The 12,114-nt window shown below is 48.7% G+C and overlaps 1 protein-coding gene across 1 annotated transcript in view; it reads right to left on the bottom strand.

Annotated features, from left to right (window-relative positions):
- Positions 1 to 10,669: 10,669 nt before the first annotated feature.
- The window catches only part of c22h2orf68 (chromosome 22 C2orf68 homolog), a 20,632-nt gene continuing 19,187 nt past the window's right edge, over positions 10,670 to 12,114 (bottom strand). Inside the window, exon 4 of the mRNA XM_078239305.1 lies at positions 10,670 to 12,114. This exon is cut by the window's right edge and continues 973 nt beyond it. The gene's annotated coding sequence lies outside the window, so the exon portion shown is untranslated.

Below are 12,114 nucleotides of genomic sequence, written 5' to 3'. Positions count from 1 at the left end.
GGAGGCCATTCGGCCCATCGAGTCTGCACCGACAACAATCCCACCCAGGCCCCATCCCCGTAACCTCACATATTTACCCCAGCTAATCCCCCTGACATTACAGAGCAATTTAGCATGGCCAATCCACCGAACCCACACATCTTTGGACACTAAGGGACAATTTAGCATGGCCAAACCACCTAACCCACACATCTTTGGACACTAAGGGGCAATTTAGCATGGCCAATCCACCTAACCCGCACATCTTTGGACACTAAGGGGCAATTTAGCATGGCCAATCCACCTAACCTGCACATCTTTGGACACTAAGGGACAATTTAGCATGGCCAATCCACCTAACCTGCACATCTTTGGACACTAAGGGGCAATTTAGCATGGCCAGTCCACCTAACCTGCACATCTTTGGACACTAAGGGACAATTTAGCATGGCCAATCCACCTAACCTGCACATCTTTGGACACTAAGGGACAATTTAGCATGGCCAATCCACCTAACCTGCACATCTTTGGACACTAAGGGACAATTTAGCATGGCCAATCCACCTAACCTGCACATCTTTGGACACTAAGGGACAATTTAGCATGGCCAATCCACCTAACCTGCACATCTTTGGACACTAAGGGGCAATTTAGCATGGCCAGTCCACCTAACCTGCACATCTTTGGACACTAAGGGACAATTTAGCATGGCCAATCCACCTAACCTGCACATCTTTGGACACTAAGGGACAATTTAGCATGGCCAATCCACCTAACCCACACATCTTTGGACACTAAGGGACAATTTAGCATGGCCGATCCACCTAACCCACACATCTTTGGACTGTGGGAGGAAACCGGAGCACCCGGAGGAAACCCACGCAGACACGGGGAGAACGTGCAGACTCCACACAGACAGTGACCCAAGCCGGGAATCGAACCCGGGTCCCCGGCGCTGTGAGGCAGCAGTGCTAACCCACTGAGCCACCGAGCCTTCTCACTGTCCACTCAAAATCATAGAATGATAGTGCGAAATGGCCCCTTGTACCTGTCCCAAGAGCTTCCCCACTTGTTCTTCTTCCCTTTCCCAGGGAGAGAAAAATGGTTATTCTTCTACAATTATTGATTTCATTTGATTTGATTTATTATTGTCACATGTACTGGGGTACAGTAAAAAGTATTGTTTCTTGCACGCTATACAATCAAAGCATACCGTTCATAGAGTATATAGGGGAGAAGGAAAGGAGAGGGTGTAGAATGTAGTGTTACAGTCATAGCTAGGGGGTAGAGAAAGATCAGCTTACTGCGAGGTAGGTCCATTCAAAAGTCTGGCAGCAGCAGGGAAGAAGCTGTTCTTGAGTCGGTTGGTACGTGACCTCAGACTTTTGTATCTTTTTCCCGATGGAAGAAGGTGGAAGAGAGAATGTCCGGGGTGCGTGGGATCCTTGATTATGCTGGCTGCTTTTCCCGAGGCAGCGGGAAGTGTAGACGGAGTCAATGGATGGGAGGCTGGTTTGCGTGATGGACTGGGCTACGTTCACGACCCTTTGTAGTTTCTTGCGGTCTTGGGCAGAGCAGGAGCCATACCAAGCTGTGATACAACCAGAAAGGATGCTTTCTATGGTGCATCTGTAAAAGTTGGTGAGAGTCGTAGCGGACAGGCCAAATTTCCTTAGCCTCCTGAGAAAGTAAAGGTGTTGGTGGAGCTTTCAGAACGATAACATCGGCGTGGAGGGACCAGGACAGGTTGTTGGTGATTTGGACACCTAGAGACTTGAAGCTCTCGACCATTTCCACTTCATCCCCATTGATGCAGGAGCATGTTCTCCACAGCACTTCCTGAAGTCGATGACAATCTCCTCCGTTTTACTGACATTGAGGGAGAGATTATTGTCATCACACCAGCTCACCAGATTCTCTGTCTCTGTAATAATTTATTATTTATTTACCCACGTAGGTTTAAGAAGCTGTTATGCATTCAGCTTCCACCGCTGGTGGGACATTCTGGTCCCAGAAACTGTCCCCAGTTCCTCACGGTGGCACAGTGGTTAGCACTGCTGCCTCACAACTCCAGGGACCCGGGTTCGATTCCCGGCTTGGGTCACTGTCTGTGTGGAGTCTGCACATTCTCTCCGTGTCTGCGTGGGTTTCCTCCGGGTGCTCCGGTTTCCTCCCACAGTGTGAAAGACGTGCTGGTTAGGTGCTAAATTCTCCCTCAGTGTAACCTGAACAGGAGTCGGAGTGTGGCGACTGGGGGATTTTCACAGTAACTTCATTGCAGTGTTAACGTAAGCTGACTTGTGACACTAATAAATAAACTTGGACAGCAGCACGACAGAGAGCGGGGCAGAGACAGCAGAAAGGCGAAGCAGTTCGGAGACAGAAGAGAAGGAAGTCTTACCTAGGGGTCTTTGGGGAGCAACCCCTCTTCCTTAACCTCAGCCAGTGGCTGCAATGGCTGAACTTCACCGAGAGGGTTGTCACAGAACTGTGTCACCCCCCTCGCAATAGGCCCGCAGGCACTGGATGAGTATGGCGCAGGGCCACTGTGACCTAACTAAGGAAATATATACTTGCCTTAGTGGGAATGCAACAAAGATTCACTAGACCGACTCCTGGGATGAGAGAATCTCCCCATGTCAACACTATAGTTAAGAAAACCCACCAACGCCTCTACTTTCTCAGAAGACTAAGGGAATTTGGCCTGTCCGCTACGACTCTCACCAACTTTTACAGATGCACCATAGAAAGCATCCTTTCTGGTTATATCATGGCCTGGTATGGCTCCTGCTCTGCCCAAGACCGCAAGACACTACAAAGGGTTGTGAACGTAGCCCAGTCCATCACGCAAACCAGCCTCCCATCCATTGACTCTGTCTACACTTCCTGCTGCCTCGGGAAAGCAGCCAGCATAATCAAGGACCCCACGCACTCCGGGCATTCTCTCTTCCGCCTTCCTCTGTTGGGAAAAAGATACAAAAGTCTGAGGTCACGTACCAACTGACTCAAGAACAGCTTCTTCCCTGCTGCCATCAGACTTTTGAATGGACCTACCTCGCACTAAGTTGATCTTTCTCTACACCCTAGCTATGACTGTAACACTACATTCTGCATCCTCTCCTTTCCTTCTCCCCTATATACTCTATGAACGGTATGCTTTTGTCTGTATAGCGCAAGAAACAATACTTTTCACTGTATCCCAATACATGTGACAATAATAAATCAAACAATACTTTTCACTGTATCCCAATACTTGCTCCATATCCCTCTACTCCTTGCATATTCATCTGCTTATCCTAGATCATAGAATCCCACAGTACAGAAAGAAGTCATTCAGCCCATCGAGTCTGTTCCGACCTCAATCCCACCCAGCCCTTTTCCTGTAATCCCACACATTTACCCTGCTAGTCCCCCTGACACTAAGCGGAAATTTAGCATGGCCAATCCACCTAACCTGCACATCTTTGGACTTATATAAAAACCCATAACACCATCGGTTTTGGAGCAGAATTAGGCCATTCGGCCCATCGAGTCTGCTCTGCCATTCGATCATGGCTGGTAAGTTTCTCATCCCCATTCTCCTGCCTTTTCCCCATAACCTTTGACCCCCCCTTACCAATCAAGAACCTATCTATCTCTGTCTTAAATACACTCAGTGACCCGGCCTCCTCTGTGGCAATGAATTCCACAGATTCACCAAACCCTCTGGCTGAAGAAATTCCTCCTCATCTCGGTTCTAAAAGATCGTCCCTTTACTCTGAGGCTAATCTGGGAGGCCAGAATTGATTCATTTATAGAATCCCTACAGTGCAGGAGGAGGCCATTTGGCCCATCGAGTCTGCACCGACCACAATCCCACCCAGACCCTATCCCCGTAACCCCACACATTTACCCCGCTAATCCCATTAACATACACATTCCAGGACACTAAGGGGCAATTTAGCACGGCCAATCAACTCAACCCGCACATCTTTGGACTGTGGGAGGAAACTGGAGCAACCGGAGGAAACCCACGCAGACACGGGGAGAATGTGCAGACTCCGCACAGACAGTGACCCAAGCCGGGAATCAAACCTGGGTTCCTGGTGCTGTGAGGCAGCAGTGCTAACCACTGGGCCACCGATTCATGCCATGACTAACCTTTCAAAGCACTTCGTAATGATGGATGTCAGAGCCAGCGGGCCATAGTCACTAATAAGGCACGCTACCCGGCTTTTCTTTGGAACAGATAGGGACCTCAGATGGGTGTAAGAAGAGGTTAAAGGTGTCTGCGAATACCCCCGCCAGCCTTAACCCCCCTCCTATCGCATCTGCCTCCATCACCATCTCTGGCAGCGTGTTCCAGACACCCACCACTCTCTGTAAAAAAACTTACCCCTCACATCTTCTTTGAACTTTGCCCCACCCCCTCACCTTGGGCGGCATGGTGGCACAGTGGTTAGCACTGCTGCCTCACAGCGCCAGGGACCTGGGTTCGATTCCCGGCTTGGGTCACTGTCTGTACAGAGTCTGCACGTTGTCTGCGTGGGTTTCCTCCGGGTGCTCCGGTTTCGTCCCACAGTCCGAAAGACGTGCTGGTTAGGGTGCTAAATTCTCCCTCAGTGTCACCCGAACAGGAGTGTGGCGACTAGGGGATTTTCACAGTAACTTCACTGCAGTGTTAACAAATAAACTTTAAGCGCATGCCTTTCACTGAGGTATCACAGGCAAGGAGTGACTTTTATTCTCCTGGTCACGGCATCATTTTCCCTGATCGCCACCACCCAGTCCTCACACTGTCACCCGAGATCCTTATACAGTCAGATTTCAGTGTCTGATAAGAACATAAGAACCAGGAGCAGGAGTAGACCATCTGGCCCCTCGAGCCTGCTCCGCCATTCAATAAGATCATGGCTGATCCTTCCGTGGACTCAGCTCCACTTACCCGCCCACTCACCATAACCCTTAATTCCTTTACTGTTCAAAAATCTATCTATCCTTGCCTTAAAAACATTCAATGAGGTAGCCTCAACTGCTTCACTGGGCAGGGAATTCCACAGATTCACAACCCTTTGTGTGAAGAAGTTCTTCCTCAACTCAGTCCTAAATCTGCTCCCCCTTATTTTGAGGCCGTGCCCCCTAGTTCTAGTTTCACCCGCCAGTGGAAACAACTTCCCTGCTTCTATCTTATCTATTCCCTTCATAATCTTATATGTTTCTATCAGATCTTCCCTCATTCTTCTGAATTCCAATGAGTATAGCCCCAGTCTACTCAGTCTCTCCTCATAAGCCAACCCTCTCAACTCCGGAATCAACCTAGTGAATCTCCTCTGCACTCCCTCCAGTGCCAGTATATCCTTTCTCAAGTAAGGAGACCAAAACTGTACACAGTGCTCCAGGTGTGGCCTCACCAGCACCTTATTCAGCTGCAACATAACCTCACTGTTTTTAAACTCCATCCCTCTAGCAATGAAGGACAAAATTCCATTTGCCTTCTTAATTACCTCCTATCCTGATGGTCAGGTTAGGAATCCCAGCTTATTTTTCCCCATCCCAGGAACCCCATTCACATCCAGGGCTGAGAAGCGAATCCCAAAGCAGAATGGGAATTGATCCGTGTGACTTAGTATTTGCACAGTTGCCCACTCAGTGGCCATGACTAAAGGTGAGGTGGATGTACAGTGGGGCCTGAAGTGCTTATTGTCAGATGGACTGCGCACTCACCCTCCCTGTGGTTCAATTGCGCCACCTGGTGCACACTGAAGTAACAGCAGCTTAATTCCCAGCCAAATGAACTAGGCAAAAAACACAGAGCGAGTGACATTCACGCCACACAGGTCCTCCCCACTTGCCTGGATGTAACATAGAAACATAGAAGGTAGGAGCAGGAGGAGGCCATTCGGCCCTTCGAGCCTGCTCCGCCATCATCACGACCATGGCTGATCGTCCAACTCAATAGCCTAATCCTGCTTTCCCCCCATAACCTTTGATCCCATTCGCCCCAAGTGCTATATCCAGCCACCTCTTACACAGAACATAGAACCGTGCAGCACAGAACAGGCCCTTCGGCCCACGATGTTGTGCCGAGCTTTATCTGAAACCAAGATCAAGCTATCCCACTCCCTATCATCCTGGTGTGCTCCATGTGCCTATCCAATAACCGCTTAAATGTTCCTAAAGTGTCTGACTCCACTATCACTGCAGGCCTCTTGAATACATTCAGTGTTTTGGCATCAACTACTTCCTGTGGTAATGAATTCCACAGGCTCACCACTCTTTGGGTGAAGAAATGTCTCCTCACCTCCGTCCTAAATGGTCTTCCCCGAATCCTCAGACTGTGACCCCTGGTTCTAGACTACCCCGGCCTCAACCTAGATCTTGGGTTCATGTCACATTATCTGTAACCCCCACGACTTGCCTGGGCTTGCGAAATCTCACTAACTGTCCTGTCTGGAGACAATATCGCACCTCTTTAACCTGTGCTTAACCCTCTCTCCACTCACATTGTCTGTACCTTTAAGACTTGATTACCTGTAAAGACTCGCATTCCAACCATTATCTTGTAAATTGAGTTTGTGTCTTTATACGCCCTGTTTGTGAACACAAGTCCTCACTCACCTGAAGAAGGAGCGACACTCGGAAAGCTAGTGCTGCCAAATAAACCTGTTGGACTTTAACCTGGCGTCGTGAGACTTCTTACTGTGCCATCGAGAAGGACTAGGACAGCAGACACATGGGGAAACACCACTACCTGCAAGTTCCCCTCTGAGCCACCCACCGTCCCAACTTAAGTTGATTTATTTGTGTCACAAGTAGGCTTACATTAACACTGCAATGAAGTTATTGTGAAAATCCCCCAGTCGCCACACTCCGGCGCCTGTACGGGTTACACTGAGGGAGAATTTAGCACCTAACCCGCACGTCTTTCGGACTGTGGGAGGAAAATGGCAAATTAATCTGGATATCGGGAATTTCAGTTCCAAGAATAAAAAACTGGTTTTCTTTGGAAAGGTAAACACTTCACAATGACCTCATTCACGTTTCCAAGGTTACGAAGGGAGTTCGCCAAAAAGAATCCGAGCTAGGCCCGGCAGTTATTGCCCATCCCTAATCGCCCCTGGAGAAGGTGGTGGGTGAGCCGCCATCTTAAACACGCTGCAGTCCCTGTGGTGTAGGTACACCCACAGTGCTGTTAGGGAATCATAGAATCCCTGCAGTGCAGAAGGAGGCCATTCGGCCCATCGAGTCTGCACCGACCACAATCCCACGCAGGCCCTATTCCCATAACCCCACATATTTACCCTACTAATTCCCCTGACACTAGGGGTAATTTAGCATGGCCGATCCACCTAACCCGCACATCTTTGGACTGTGGGAGGAAACCGGAGCACCCGGAGGAAACCCACGTAGACACGGGGAGAACGTGCAAACTCCGCACAGAAGTGACCCGAGGCTGGAATCGAACCTGGGTCCCTGGCACTGTGAGGCAACAGTGCTAACCACTGTGCCACCGTGCCGTGCCGAGCTCCAGGATTTTGACGCAGCCACAGTGAAGGAACGGCCAATAGATTTCCAAATCCACGGTGGCACAGCGGTTAGCACTGCTGCCTCACAGCTCCAGGGACCCAGGTTCGACTCCAGCCTCAGGTCACTGTCTGTGCGGACTTTGCACGTTCTCCCCGCGTCTGCATGGGTTTCCTCCCACAGTCCAAAGATGTGTGGGTTAGGTTAATTGGCAATGCTAAATTGCCCCTTAGTGTCCAAAGATGTGCACATTAGGTCGATTGGTCATGCTAAATTGCCCCTTAGTGTCCAAAGATGTGTAGGTTAGGTGGATTGGCCATGCTAAATTGCCCCTTTGTGTCCAAAGATGTGCAGGTTAGGTGGATTGGCTATGCTAATTTGCTCCTTAGTGTCCCAGGATGCATAGGTTAGAGGGATTAGTGGGGTGAATATGTGGGGTTATGGGGATAGGGTGGGATTGTGGTCGGTGCAGGCTCGATGGGTCGAATGGCCTCCTTCTGCACTGTAGGGATTCTCGGAACCTGGAACCACAGCAGCAAGACTGAAGTTGGAAAGAGAGTAAATGTTTGCAAGCTCAGTATAACACGTGACCCCAAATTGAACTTCTGACCACCTTTCTGTTCCACCACTATTGCCCATCTCGATCCCGCTGCAGCTCATCGGCTGCTGAAACTCTCACTCGTGCCTTTGTGTTGCAAAATCGGGCAGAGGAATTATAGGTTGAGAGGTAGGATGTTAGAATTTGCTGTGTGTACAATTGTAAAATGCAGGGGGAGGGGGAAGCATTGCGTGGTCCCGTTGAAAGGTGGTGCTTTTTCTGTGCTTAGAGATTTAAAATGCAAGTACACAGAGTACCCAAACTGAAACATTAGTATCGAAAGGCCAAGCAGCAGCATTACCAAGACAACAAGCTTTTGAACTTAGCCAATCAATTTGAATCAGGCACTTAGATACCAAGAACCTATTAAATTTAAATCCGATGGTTTTGACAACCTCGGACCAATCCTATTGTGGGAAATATTGATATGTCATCACGGGTATAAAAGAAGGGGGCAGTGGGACAAAGAGGAGAGAAGCAACTGCCAGAGCTAACATCTCACAGCTCGAGAGAGAGAATCGCTGGCTCTCATAGCTTCATTGATGTCTTAGAGAAAGCCCCATCTAGATAGTAAAGGTACCAAAGAAGAAAGAAGTTCCAGACAGAAGAATCAACAGAGAAAGCCCAGAATATTCTAGAAGACACAAAACCTGGTTGTAATTTCGAGAGGGACTAAACTCTATTTTTTGTTAATGAGTGGGATATGTACTTATTGGAACAGCATTCCATTAGAATCTTGTTTTATTTGGGAATAGTTAATAGTTAGAAGGGATTTATTCAGTTTGTTAATAGTTTAGTTAATTTGCTCGCCGTTAGATGAATAAATTGTTACCTGTTGATTTTAGGGAGAGTGTGGGGATTTATTTTGTATTTAACCACTAGGAGTCGCTGAAGAGCAGGTCACACCACTTCACACACACCTTTTACAGATTATAGGGTGAGGTATTCCTCTTTGGGTGTTTCGGTGTTCGTTCTCAGAGGGGGAACAACCTCCGGTTTATAACATTTGTTACCTCTAGATTTGACTAGTCCAATGCACTCCCTCATTCTTCTCTCCATAAACGAGAGATCATCTAATGCTCTGTTGTTTTAAGTAGCACCAAGTCCCGTTCTCCCATCCCCCGCCCCTCTCCCTCCATGCTCGTTGGCCCCCGCTTATAGTATCACCGCCATTCTCATCCTTCTGTTTGAATCTCTCGGTGCCTTTGCACATCCCTATCTCAGTAATCTCCTCCAGCCCAAGGACCCTCCTCTAATCCTGGCCCCTTGTGCATCCCCGGTTTTAGTCGCTCCACCATCAGCGGCCAAGCCTTCGAGTGCTGAGACTCCAAGCTCTGGAATTCCCTCCCTACACCTCTCCACCTCACATTCCTCCTTTCAGTCACTCCTTAAAACCTACCTTGCCGACCAAGCTTGTTTGTCACCTGACCTAACATCACATGGCTGAGAGTAATAATTTTATGAGCTTTATAACAGTCCCAGGGACATAGAATCCCTACAGTACAGAAAGAGGCCATTCGGCCCATTGAGCCTGCACCAACAACAATCCCACCCAGGCCCCATTTACTTACCCTGCTACTCCCCCTGACACGAAGGGACAATTTAGCATGGTCAATCCACCTAACCAGCACGTCTTTGGACACTAAGGGGCAATTTAGCATGGCCAATTCACCTAATCTACACATCTTGGGACACTAAAGGGCAATTTAGCATGGCCAATCCACCCAACCTGCACATCTTGGGACACTAAGGGGTAATTTAGCATGGTCAATCCATCTAACCTGCACATCTTTGGACACTAAGGGGCAATTTAGCATGGCCAACCCACCTAACCTACACATCTTGGGACACTAAAGGGCAATTTAGCATGGTCAATCCATCTAACCTGCACATCTTTGGACACTAAGGGACAATTTAGCATGGCCAATCCACTTAACCTGCACATCTTTGGACACCAAGGGACAATTTAGCATGGTCAATCCATCTAACCTGCACATTTTTGGACACTAAGGGGCAATTTAGCATGGCCAATCCACCTAACCTGCACATCCTTGGACACTAAGGGGCAATTTAGCATGGCCAATCCACCTAACCTGCACATCTTTGGACACTAAGGGACAATTTAGCATGACCAATCCACCTAACCTGCACATCTTTGGACACTAAGGGGGAATTTAGCATGGCCAATCCACCTAACCTGCACATCTTTGGACACTAAGGGACAATTTAGCATGGCCAATCCACCTAACCTACACATCTTTGGACACTAAGGGGGAATTTAGCATGACCAATCCACCTAACCTACACATCTTTGATCTTCTGTTCCTGTGACGTGTCCTGGGACATTTCATTACACAGAGGGTGCTTCGTAAATATGTTCTTGTCGTTGTAGGTGACATCAGGTTTGGGTTTAGAGGCTTGAGGTTTGAGGAGGAAGAGGAACTCTGAGGAAGGTGAGACATTCCGGAGCAGGATTGAACCTCAGAGTGAGGAAGCTGGATTTGGGGACTGTGTGTTGGACCGGACGTTGGCATGTAAAGCAACATCGGCCGTTCTACAGATAGGCACAGTGCGGCAACTTGTTAGAAACATATAAAGTTTATTTGACACGTGGCAGGGTGCTGGGGTTAAGAATAAATTCATATCAGAACAATTTTCGACACAAGAATCGAAATCCACCGAAACCAAACACAATAACACGTTTAACAAGACACTCTTGAAGATGAACATCAAGACAGAATACGATAGAAAGGAATTTCAGTGACGTTTTTTAACACCGCAGCGGTTCCAAAATACGTCACAACAAGTCTGTCACTGTAGTAATGTAGAAAGAGCACAACCAAACAGGATATTAGCTGAGCTAATACGTTTCGAGACAATTTAAAATACAAACTGGCAACTTGTCCTTCTTTACATCTTGCCAAAAGCTGGGCACAGGAGTTCGGTACGCCAGATGCTTGCTTTGTGGTGGGGAGGATGCTCAGGGACAGGATAACCTGGCCTTGTGAGCGTATGGTGGCCCCTGATACAAACAAAGCGATACAAACACAGTCCGTCGCCACAACGAGCAAGATCATTGGGGGAGGGGGTTTCCCAGGTTTGTGGAGTCAGTGACTCCCCCCCCTCCCCTGGGCTGTGGTGATACCCAAACGCGCCCCCTGCTTCCTGACAAGAGGCCTGGACGAGATACGGTTCAGGAGCAGGAACCGTGGGTGAATTTTCCTGTCTCCCTCCCCCCCCACCCCATCTCTGCAACAGGTCCATCTTAGAACCTCATCCCAAGCGGCGACTGGGACTGGTGCATTGAGTGTAGACCTTGAACCCGTCGCGCCTCAGTGCTCCGGCCCATCTGGGAAAGGAGGAACAGCGGTAATTTTTTGACAGGATTCAGCACTTGTCCCGCCGTGTGGAGGAATACTTTCGGATTCTCAATGTTTGTACGGTATCCAGATTGTGGTCGTCAGTTCCTGGCCAATAGTATAAAGGTGGGAGCCCATTCTCTGTACTGTGAAACTACCTGAACTCTGTAACCTGGCTGGTACACTCCGACACAGCTGAGAGCCTCACGCAAAAAGCACACACCAAAAAAATGTATCTTCTCATGAACAGCACCCCCCTTTTTAAATAACAAGTTCACCCCCAACCCGGCTCACTTTGTCCCCTATCGCCATTTCTGTACCTATGTACAACCCCTGCCGACTAACAACAGGAAACATTGCCTGTGTCGGAGAGAGCGAGAGAGAACCAGTCGCCTTCAACAGTTGAATTCCCGCTCCCTCTTGTTCCACCTCCAATGTTTGGCACGCACTACATGCTGGGGAGTGACAGGGAAAAGGGAGGGAGGTAGCCTCCCCTTGTGGGTGAGGGCAGCTCACTTGGAACCGAGTATGGACCCACTGTGTCTGCAAATCTCAACAGGGACTCTCTCTGTCCAGCCAAATGTGTGTTTTGAACGAAAATCATTGGGCAACCCAACCCCAGTGGCTGGAGTTAATAAATTACGATCATTAAAAAAAATAGTCTGTCCTTTCCAC

The sequence above is a fragment of the Mustelus asterias genome, chromosome 22 (genome assembly GCF_964213995.1).
Source record: "Mustelus asterias chromosome 22, sMusAst1.hap1.1, whole genome shotgun sequence".
In the NCBI taxonomy this organism is placed as follows: domain Eukaryota; kingdom Metazoa; phylum Chordata; class Chondrichthyes; order Carcharhiniformes; family Triakidae; genus Mustelus; species Mustelus asterias.
Note: the sequence above shows the minus strand (reverse complement) of the source record. Positions and strands in the feature narration are given on the sequence as shown.